The sequence below is a fragment of the Nicotiana sylvestris genome, chromosome 2 (genome assembly GCF_000393655.2).
Source record: "Nicotiana sylvestris chromosome 2, ASM39365v2, whole genome shotgun sequence".
NCBI classification, from domain to species: Eukaryota; Viridiplantae; Streptophyta; class Magnoliopsida; order Solanales; family Solanaceae; genus Nicotiana; species Nicotiana sylvestris.
In genome coordinates this window covers 19,117,039-19,128,182 of record NC_091058.1, presented here as the reverse complement: position 1 = coordinate 19,128,182, position 11,144 = coordinate 19,117,039, and the positions used below count along the sequence as shown (strand labels likewise).

General features: G+C 38.4%; 1 protein-coding gene across 3 annotated transcripts in view; it reads right to left on the bottom strand.

Moving 5' to 3' along the window:
- Window positions 1-2,471: 2,471 nt before the first annotated feature.
- Window positions 2,472-11,144, bottom strand: part of LOC104241937 (uncharacterized) — a 41,709-nt gene continuing 33,036 nt past the window's right edge. For 2 of the 3 annotated variants that reach the window (XR_714841.2, XR_714844.2), the window contains one exon: window positions 6,580-7,247. The gene's annotated coding sequence lies outside the window, so the exon portion shown is untranslated. Of the gene's footprint in view, window positions 2,487-6,579; window positions 7,248-11,144 lie in introns of those variants that run through there. The other variant, XR_011405253.1, reaches the window with a different exon arrangement.

The window sequence follows — 11,144 nt, the reverse complement described above, 5'->3', positions numbered from 1 at the left end:
AAAAACCTTCTGAAAAATTGTATGGACTGCGCACGCAAGTCGAGAAATTATTGATACCGATTTTCAGGATTTTAAAATACCGAGATAGTTATTTAATTTAAAGGTGACATTTTGAATCATCACACATTGTCATCAATTTCTATCACGGTCATAGACAGATTTTTGACCCACGCATTGAGGTCCTCTCCAATAGTTGCTTCAGTTGTCGACTGGGAAAATGTCTGATCCAACGGGAAAAAGGAAATGTCGACTTTCTTCAGCATTACTTCATTAGTTTGAACTCCTTCAGATGTTCTCACAACATTTATAATCTCCCTAGGAAAGAAAGTTGCTTCATCCAACTTTTCCATTTCCTCAATGATAACGAGTATCAAGAGTAAGTAGAGTGGTTGCCTTCTCCATGAACTATAATTTTATGGTGATCCCATTCAAATTGAAGACTTTGATGCAAGGCGAATGGAACTGTACCACCCATATGAATCCATGTCCTACCCAACATTAGATTGTAGGTTGAGTAAATGTCCAATATTTGGTATCCAATGGGGAACTCCACAGGTCCAATTAATAACTCCAAGCATATTTTCCGGTGACGTCCCTCTGAACTCCACCAAATGCTCTAACTCTCATATCGCTTCCCCAGATTCCTTCTATATTGATTCCTAACTCATTAAGTGTGTTAAGAGAACAAATATTAAGTTCCGAACCTCCATCAATTAGCACTCGAGAAATGAACTTGTTTCCATACTTATTGTCAATATGCAATGGTTTGTTATGCCAAAAATCCTTAGGTGGCAGCTCACTCTTGTTGAAAGAAACCTCATGAGATGCGTTATCCATAATGGAAATGCTTCTAGGGAGTGATTCTACTTCAATTAGTGTTTTTTCTTGGATTATACTCTTCTCTATATCTCCAATTGCAATAATAGTTCCTTCAAGATTCCATTCTTTCTCAGTAAGTATCACGTTTACACTAGCATCGCCATGGTTTGGCAAAGGATTGTTGTGTACATTAGGCTAAACCCTAGTAAGTTGGATCACCCCTTCCTTGATCAAGGCTTCAACTTTGTTCTTAAGACCGTAATAATCTTCAGTATCGTGCCCCTAAACTCCAGAATGGTATGCACAATGCTTTGAACCGTCAAACCACTTTGGGATAGCATTGGGGATATTCCCTTCAATGGGTCGTATCATACTTGTTTCCTTTAACCTTTCGAATAACTGAGCATATGGTTCGGCTATTGGGGGTATAGTTGCGAGTATTCTTGATTTCAGGATTTAGACGAGGCTTAGGTGCAACATATAAGTGATTTTGGTAAACTGGAGCTTGGACAGGTTGGTTGGATTGTCAATATAGTCGTGAATTTTGGTGATTTTGGGGTCGGGGTTGGTAGTATCTTGATTGGGTGTTAAAGACAGAGTAAGGAGTTGGTGGAGCTTGGTAGGGTGTTTGGGAGGTTCCAGCATATTGGTAAGGGTAAAAGTCTTTATATACCTAGTTCGAATAAGGAAGAGCTTGACTTGGCTCGCGTCCTTGAATATTCATGACAACAAATACATCATCTCTCTTCTTTTTATTCCCATTGATATAACAAGATTGAATTGTTTTACTTGCAGCTTGTAAGGCTGTGAGATCCTGTATTTTTCCTAATTTGATCACTTCTTCTAAGGCTTCTCCCATTCTGGCCACTTCTGTAAAATTTTGCCCCATCATGCTTATCATTTTCTCATAGTATATAATGTCGCCTTCGCACTCAATGAAGGCAGTGGTCATCTCGCTGTCACTCATTGGGGGTTGAACTTTAGCTGCTTCTGACCTCCAATGTAATGCATATTCGCGGAACATCTCAGTTGATTTGTTTGTTATCTTAGTCAGGTAGCACCTACCTGGTATGATGTTGGTGTTGAAACTAAATCGATCCATAAAGTCTTATGCCATATCACTCCACCTAAGCTACTTACGTAGATCCTATTGTGTATACCAAGTGAGAGCTTCACCAGATAAACTTCCTATCAACAACTTCATTCATATGTTTTTATGTCACGCCCTGAACCTGGGGGGCGAGACCGGCACCTGGTGCTTCACCTATCCTTGCGTACAAACTTGCGACTAAGGAACTCTGAACATGTAATGTCAGGCTTTGGCCATAGGCCACATTGCAAGACAACTGCAAATGCTGACTAAATATCAATATGAAGCTAGGCCGACAAGGCCATCATAATTATTGCAGCTGACAAGCCAACCAAATATACATATAGGCCTATAAACCCAATATATAGCACTAACTGACAAGATATATCTACAAGCCTCTACTAGTGGATATAATGTGATCGGAACAGCTCCCTAACCTACTCATAACATATATACATATATATACAAGATGTACATAAAGCTCTAGACCCGACAACTCCGAAGGGCATGGAGCTTACCGTCAAGCTGAACTCGAGCAACACTTAATGAGGAGGTCTACCTGTCTGTCTATCTGAACCTGCATGCATAAAATGCAGCGCCCCCAGAAAAGGACGTCAGTAAGAAATAATGTACCGAGTATGTAAGGCAATATACTGAAAGATAAAACTGAACTGATAATATAACAACTGAAAGTAACTGGAAGTCAAAGATAATCTGAAGATATGCTTACCTCCTGATACTGACTCAAATCTCTCACTATAGTAAGTAAAATGGTTATCCGGCCATATATATATATATAAAACTACTCTGTCGTAGTAGGCTCGCTCATATGCGCTCGGCCATACTAGGCTCTGTATCTCAACCAACTGGGCTCGTCCATAGGCGCTCGGCCACAGTAGGCTTGGTATATAACTTACCATCTGATTTGAGGTTGCCCAATTGGAGCTTTCCCATCGATTATAGCTCGATGGTAATGAAAATACTGTGATACTATATATATAGACTCTCTGCTCTCTTGACGGGAAAAAGGAAATACTCAATTGAATATAAAGTCTTGATAAGCAAAAATACTGTAATTTCTAGCATTTCTATGAATAAAGTCATTTATGGAAGTTGTGCATTTTCTTGTTTCGTTTGTATCGCATAGATCATGCTAAAATGAAGGAAGGGATTAGCCTTAACATACCCGGAGTAGGAAAAATCCGTATAATATTCTTGGAAAAGATTGCACCGTACTCCTTTAGAATCGCAAATTTTTTACGTTGTTAAGCTTCTAATAATTCTTGTTGGATTTTGGTTGCAAGAATTTTGTTGGATGGAGTTTAGCATTTGTTCTTGAATACTTTGAATTAGAATGAAAGATATATAAGAACCAACTTATAGAATAGCTTATAGAATACTATGTCCCAAATGAACTGAACTTGATAAAAATGAAACCAAACTTGCATGTCTTTACACATTAAAGTCTTGTTACTCTAGATAGCCACCTAAGCCAATGTGACCCTTAGTCATATGTATTAATAGTGGCTTACTGCCATGTAGGGGTAGGGTGGGAAATTTTAAATCTTTATCCACTTATTAGGTAATTAGGTAATGTCTCGTTACTAGATAATTAACCACTTACCTGCATAATTAAGAATGGTCTCAAATTACTTAAAATTCTACTCATTTTTAATATACTTTATACATTATAATATCACAATCATACGATACTTTGTATGGTACTAGTCCATAAATATCAGGTATTATAGCTCGGACTGTATTTTATCCCAATATGCCAAACTTGGACGAAAATTCATTTTCTTTGACTTGCTTCCCCTCTCACCTTCACGAATTTACTCATCACTTGTTTGAAATAGCATAATCCTTATAATCTCCAAATAATCTTTTCCTTGAACTGATGTCAATTATCTTACGACAAATTCAACGTACAATACTACAAGGTGCAACATCATCATAATTTAATACTACAAGGCATAACATCATCGTAATGTAGTACTGCGGGATGTAATATCGACGTAATATTACGGGGCGTAACATCATTCCCTCCTGGGAACATTCGTCCTCGAATGTTGACTGGTGCACTTATCATTCCCATAACCTATAGTTCGTGCGAATAGTTTAATATTCTCCTTTACATTTAGGCAACTGTTCTTTGAATAAATCCAAAGGCCAGGTCATTCCCCCCTTTAGGCCTCTTTCCCATGCCATGACTTGTGATCAAATTCCTTCCAATCTCGTAACTGTTGCTACCTTCTATCATGCAGCCTCTATGATACTGACCTTATAAGTGTGCCTATGCGACTCTTCTCTCCTTTTCCTCCAGCTTTTAGCTAATCTCTAGGTCTTACTTTGTAAACATATACAAGGCTTAACAGGATTCCTCTCTGGGCATCTATAGGTGTACTGAAGTTCTTCGTTCGGTACTTTGTAGAACTTGCGGATGTGGCTATATCTTATTTCATAGACCTGGTTATCCATTCGTTTGACTTTACTGCATCTAAGTAGGTCATACTATACCATAATTCTTACTTCGACTTATCGTTACTGAGGTCTGCAACCAACTCCATATTACTCTCATTGTATATCCTTAAGACTGACGGTCTAATCTCATCTCATATTGTTGAACTTTTATCCATTTATTATTGATTTACATTAATGTTGATTCATCATCTACCACTAATAACTTGATCTTTTATGTAACACCGCCGCTAGGGCTCGCGTCTCATCAGGGACATCTAGAGTAATTAGATTGATCCACCGAGGGGCGGTACTATACTTCCATAAATGCACTTTATAGCATCCCAATTTGACTCACCTTATATGAGTATTTTAGTCCCTTACAATTCATGAAATCCTCTCCCCCCCTTCTTTTTTTTTTCTTCAAATCATTACTCAAGCGAAGGCCCAAATGTCATCCTTTATTTATCACAATTACACCCTCATTCTGTTACCAGGGAAGCATCACATCTCTTCTAAATGCTACTAGTCTTAGACTCCTTTGAGTTCATTCAGGCTATATTGAGCTTTCTATAACTTAGATGAATCATCAGCTCCTTTGTTTTCACGAGTTTAATCCCGAGAACTTATCCATATTCGTCACCTTCTCACTTGCCTTCTTCGTATCCTTACTCTTGTTTTTCCAAAACCATGTCGTTCTATCATACTTTAGCTTGCAATCGATTCCCTTATGCTTTTTTGGAATATCAAGCGAGACATCGCATCGTCTCTAACTCTTCTTTTACTCTCTAATTAGACCTTTTGGTACTTAGAAACCATAGGCTGGAAGGTATACCACTGACGATGCTGCTATCATTCCTGGATACTGAATCCTAGCGCTTCTAGACTTTTATCCGCAGTATGGACTATTCCCAACCTTCTGCATTTGAGTATCTTGTATGTTGTTTCTCTTTACCTTTCTTACCTTAAAATCTTGCACTGTATCTTCTATCTCTTTCATGACCTCCCTTCCATATAGGTATAATTCACGTTCATAACTTGAAGCTCTATTATAATACTTGCACCTCTAATATTAAGAGTGATTCTGCTATGTTCTCAATCATGATTCCTATAACTTCTGGGTCCAATAATCGGATTCCTTATTTACTTCGTTGATGTTACTCTTTAGTTTACTCCTTCTTCTGGTCGGCCTTTATGTCGGCTTAAGTTATCTCCCGATATGGGGTTCATTGTATTAGTTATTCTGTTTAGACTTTCATGGGCGCCGAGGAATATGCATGGTACAATACTTTAACAATTCAATCCTTCATTTATGACCTGGGCTCAATTCTTTCTTTTAATGTATACCCGAATCTTCTACAGCCGTATATGTTGTGTGTATAAAACTCCAAACCCTTAAGTGCGTTCATAACATAACCAACTCTGGATCATTGATCGAATAATTTATTTTGTTCCATCTTTGCTTTATTTCAATGTAAGCTATTACTTTTCTTGGTATTTCCGCCCCTTGTTGCGTCCATACTTAGCTTATCTTAGTGCCCACACATGCTAGAGTTTTCGTGCAACTCATATGATCTTGAATATTACTTTAATTTTTATTTCCCGTTCATTTGCCACGGTAGGTGCCACTTTCCGTTGGAGTGCTTACAATGTTGTTGCGAGACTGTTGTTACACGACATTTTCTCTTTAGGTCATTGTGCTTTTTTAAGCAAATATTCCACTAGGCAGACTGCCTAGTGGCTAATATATAAATAAAATCCCAGAAATGGGTCCAAAACATACAATGTGTCCAAATGACCATATAAAATGTATGAAGCTACTAGCTACTACTAAAGATAGAAAATATGAAACTACTACACTAGCTATTACATTATGTCTTGCAGCATCAGCCCATCTCCTGTCCATGTATGTGAATCCAAATGGCAATGGAAAATACCAAGAAGCACCTATTAAACTCTCACCAGGTGCCAAAGTATGAATTCCAAAGACCAAATTGAATACCAAACCATAACACAAACAGTTTGAACTCAACACTCTACTAAACCAATCAAGAACATGAATTAAGTTCCTCAAATGCTTCCATATCATATTTACCTTGCCTACTGTAGTATCATCATCAGAATGAGTGTGTAAACACACTAATACCACTAAAAATGATAAAACAGTACACAAGCTATAACAGACCAAATCTGAAGCCAAATCCATATCAGGAGATTCAAAAAACATGACTGTAAATGCCATCAAAAAGCTACAGCTTCTATCATATGTATTATGGTCTCATTTACTACACTTGATGTCTAGAATAGCCACAGTATGATTTATTACATAATAAACATGCACAATGCTAACAGTAGAATTAAAAAGATGGCTATGCAAAGCACAAACCAACTGAATCTATCCTGCAAATCAGCATACACCACTGAGTGTATATGTATTGGACCATCAGGGATTACACTAGAATTCCAATGATATATAACTACTTTCCACATCTTTAAACTGCCCAGAATCATCAGCACACTGACCACGAAAATTGTTGTGCAAACAACAACACAATTGTTCCTCATATATTCCAAATTGTGACCATTAATAAGAGCTTCCCGATTCCCTACCACAACCTGCATATAAAGCATTCTGTACCCTGCTAAGTAGTCCCCAGAATGAGCATGAAACCATGCTAATACGTCTGAGTAACCATTCAACAAAGTCCAAAAATACTTATGAAGAGGTTGAGACATATCTACTAATATTGTGCTCATCAGTCAGGTGCTCTCTTTTTGGCAATCCTAACTCTAAGGTTAGGAACTTGAGCTTTGTCCATGTTGATTAGAGCTTTTCCTTCAGATGGTAACTCCTGGAAAGAATGAAATATGATTGTACCTGCAAAAGAGAAAACAAGGTTAGCTAAATAATCTGCCACTTTGTTGCCCTCCCTCATCACATGTTGGAAAAGCACATTATATGACTCTTTGATCTCCTTAATCCTCCTCACTTATGCACCTATACTCCATGGAGTCTCCCACTCATCATCAATTATCTTCTTCATTACCAAAGAGTCTGTCTCCATGATCAAAGGGTGAAGCTGCTTCTCTACACACCAGATCAAACCTTCCACCAGTGCTTTTGCCTCAGCTACAATATTGGTTGCTTCTCCTATCTCCCTTGCTTTAGCATATACCAAGTCCCCCCTATGATCCCTAACACAAAATCCACAAGAGCTAGGGTCCGGATTCCCCCTTGAAGCCCCATATGTATTACACTTGTACCATCCTTCATATGGCAATTTCCATGTGACCCTCCTAGTAACCACAACTGGCTTATAGCTCTCAAAAATCTGATCATATCTGGCCATAACAATGGAATTCCAGGAAGCCAAGGGTATCTCACCTTTGCCAAATAATACAAGGTCTTATTCACTTCATGAATCACTCTACTGCAAGACACTGATCCCCCATGCTTGATTGTGTTCCTTCTCTTCCAAATTTCCCATAGAATTACTGCTGGAGCTGCCTGAAACAAGGGCCTTAATTTTGGACAACATTTTGCCTTCCACCATTCCCTTATAACCTGATGAACCTGCACCATATTAGTCATCAAACCTGCAGCCTATAAAAATGTCTTCCATACCTTTGTTGATGTCTTACTTGTTACGCACAAATGCTGGAATGAATCCTCCTGTGGTTGTATGCAGCACCAGCACTTTGACACTATCATATAACCCCCTCTTCTCCATATATCATTTGTAGGCACCTTTCCTCTCCACACTCTCCACAAGAAAAAGGAAATTTTGAAAGGTAACCCTTTGGTCCACAACTTTGCAAATTCAGGATTGCTAGGTTCTCTATGCCTCATTATTCTCCATGCACTACTCACAGTAAATTTACCTGAGGGTGTTGGCATCCACCTAGGAGTGTCCCAGTATTCATCTCTATTATAAAACTGAATCTCCCGTCTAATGTGATCAGCAATGTCCTCAGGGAATGTTTGGTTCAACAGTGCATCATCCCAATGATCTTCAGTTCTCAAATCAGCCACCTCTTGCAAACCTTCATTTATGGGAAAATCTGGAGGCAATACATGATACAAAGCTCCCAAGCCAGTCCAATTTTCATGCCATACATTAGTAGAACCCATATTCATTTCCCACAGAATTTCATGCTCCACCTCATCTCTAGCTTCTAACATTTTCTTCCACACATGAGAGCCCTTTCTAAACTGCACCACCGTAGGTACTTCCTTCTTACAGTACTTGTTCCACATAAAATTTGACCATAGTGATTTAGATGTTCTGAATCTCCACCACAGTTTGGCAAATAAAGCTTTGGACACATCAAACAAAGATCTGAAACCTACTCCCCCCCTCCTTAGGAAGACATAATTTCAGCCACTTTGTCCAATGTCTGCTTCTCCCCTCGTCCTTATTGCTCCAGAAAAATCTTGCAAATACTTTGTGAAGATGTTCCAGTACATTATCAGGAGGGTCTAGCACTGACAAGATGTGTGTAGGAATGCTTTGCAAAACACTAGAAATCAATGTAGCCTTGCCTCCATAAGAAAGTAGTTTGTCTTTCCATGAGTGGAGCTTTGCATTAACCTTTTGAATCAGATCATTATAATAGTTCTTCCTTCTTTTAGTGTAAAAGATAGGACATCCAAGGTAGGTAAATGGAAAACTTTCTTTTGAAAAACCTGTGATTGCAGCTACTGAGTCCACCAAAACACCATGCACCTTTGTATGCATATAGAAGGAGCTCTTTGTCTTGTTGATCATCTGGCCTGAAGTTCTTTCATACGATGTCAATACATCAATAACCTTCTGAAGTGAATAAGGATCTACTGATGCAAATATGATAGTGTCATCTGCATAGGCTAAGTGATTCAAAGGATCTGACCATTTTGGCATGCCAAATCCCCTAAACTGCCTATCTTCAAACAACCTGTTCAATGCCCTTGATAACTCTTTTGCTGATAGTATAAATAATGCTAGTGAGAGAGGATCTCCTTGCTTCACACCTCTTGTAGAGTGAAAAAATCCAGATACCTGTCCATTCACTATAATAGAGTACCAGTTGTTTGAAATAAGGTTCCAAACCATATTGATAAAACACTCAGCAAACCCCATTCTTCTTAACACATGCAGTAGGTATTCCAAGACACCCTATCATAAGACTTAGCCATGTCTAACTTGATCAATACATTAGCAGGCTTCCCTCTCAATCTTATGTCAGTAACAATCTCCTGAGTCAACAAGATATTCTCAAATATACTTATTCCTTTAACAAAGCCTGACTGGTTTGCTGAGATTAATGAAGGAAGAATCCTTTCAAGTCTATCATGAACCACTCTTGAGAAGACTTTATTTATAAAGTTGCTCAAACTTATAGGCCTAAGGTCAGAAAATGTTTGTACTTGTGGGTTTTTGGGCAGTAAAACAAGGTTAGTGTGTGTTATAGATTTAGGTAAAGGATTACCTACAAAGAACAACACTAACAATGTATGTATATCCTCCTTCACAATCTCCCAACAAGCTTGAAAGAACAGGTCAGAAAAACCATCTGGACCACTTGCACTTTCACTACTTAAGGCAAAGACAACATTCTTCACCTCTTCCATAATAGGTAATCTGCATAATTCCAAGTTCTGCTCCCTTGTCACCATTGAAGGTACATTATTCAGCATGTCAAAGCTTGCAGGATCTCCTTCCATGGTAAATTGCTTCTGAAAGAACTCCACTGCTGCATCAGCTAGTTTTTCTTGATCTTCAATCCAAGAACCATCCCCATTCTGAATTCTTTTCAACTGCAGCTTTTGCCTCTTCCCATTGACACAATTATAAAAGAACCTTGTGTTTCTATCTCCCTCTTCAAACCATGTCATTCCTGCTTTTTTGCTTCCAGTATTGTTCCTCAATGCTCAAGTACTTTTTTAGTTCAGCTTGAGCCTGTTGGAGAACAACTCTATTCTGTGTTGAAGGATCCTCCTCAAACAACATCTCCTTGATCCTCACCACATCCTCCCTAATAGCTAATTGTTTAAAAATGTCACCATAGGTCAGTTTACTCCATTTTGATAGAGCAATCTTAACCCTCTTCAACTTCTGCTTAAACATCAAAAAAGGATCTCCTATAAAATCAGCAATCCAATTCTGCTTCACCACCTCCAAGAATGATTCATGTTTTGTCCAGAAATTTAAGAACTTGAATGGCTTAACAAACTTCATAGGCTCCTCTCCACAACTCATTAATAAAGGTGCATGATTAGAGCCTATCCTAATGAGATGTTCCACTTCAATTGTAGGAAACAAAGATTGAAAAGGCATATTTACAAGAATCCTATCCAATCTTTTAAAAATGCACTCCTCATTAGGCCTTCCATTCCACCAAGTAAAAGGACTCCCTTTATACCCCAATCAAACAGTCCACATGAATTGACACAAAAGGCAAAGTCTTCATACTCTGGTGGATAGACTGGCAACCCCCCTATCTTCTCCTTCTCTCCAAGAACAACATTGAAATCCCCTCCAACTAACCAAGGCAATTCCATATCACTAGCCAAATAATACAAATTATCCCATAATTATAACCTTTCTAATGCACAACCTTTAGCATAGACAAAGGTCATCATAATGTACTTACCAAGCTCTCTATGATACACTCTGATGGTCATCTGTTGCTCAGTGTCAATTAGTAAATCCGATTCCACCATGGCATCAATGAACAACCAGATCTTTCCATTAATATTTGATATTGCAGCTTCCATCCCCAATCTTTTTCTATA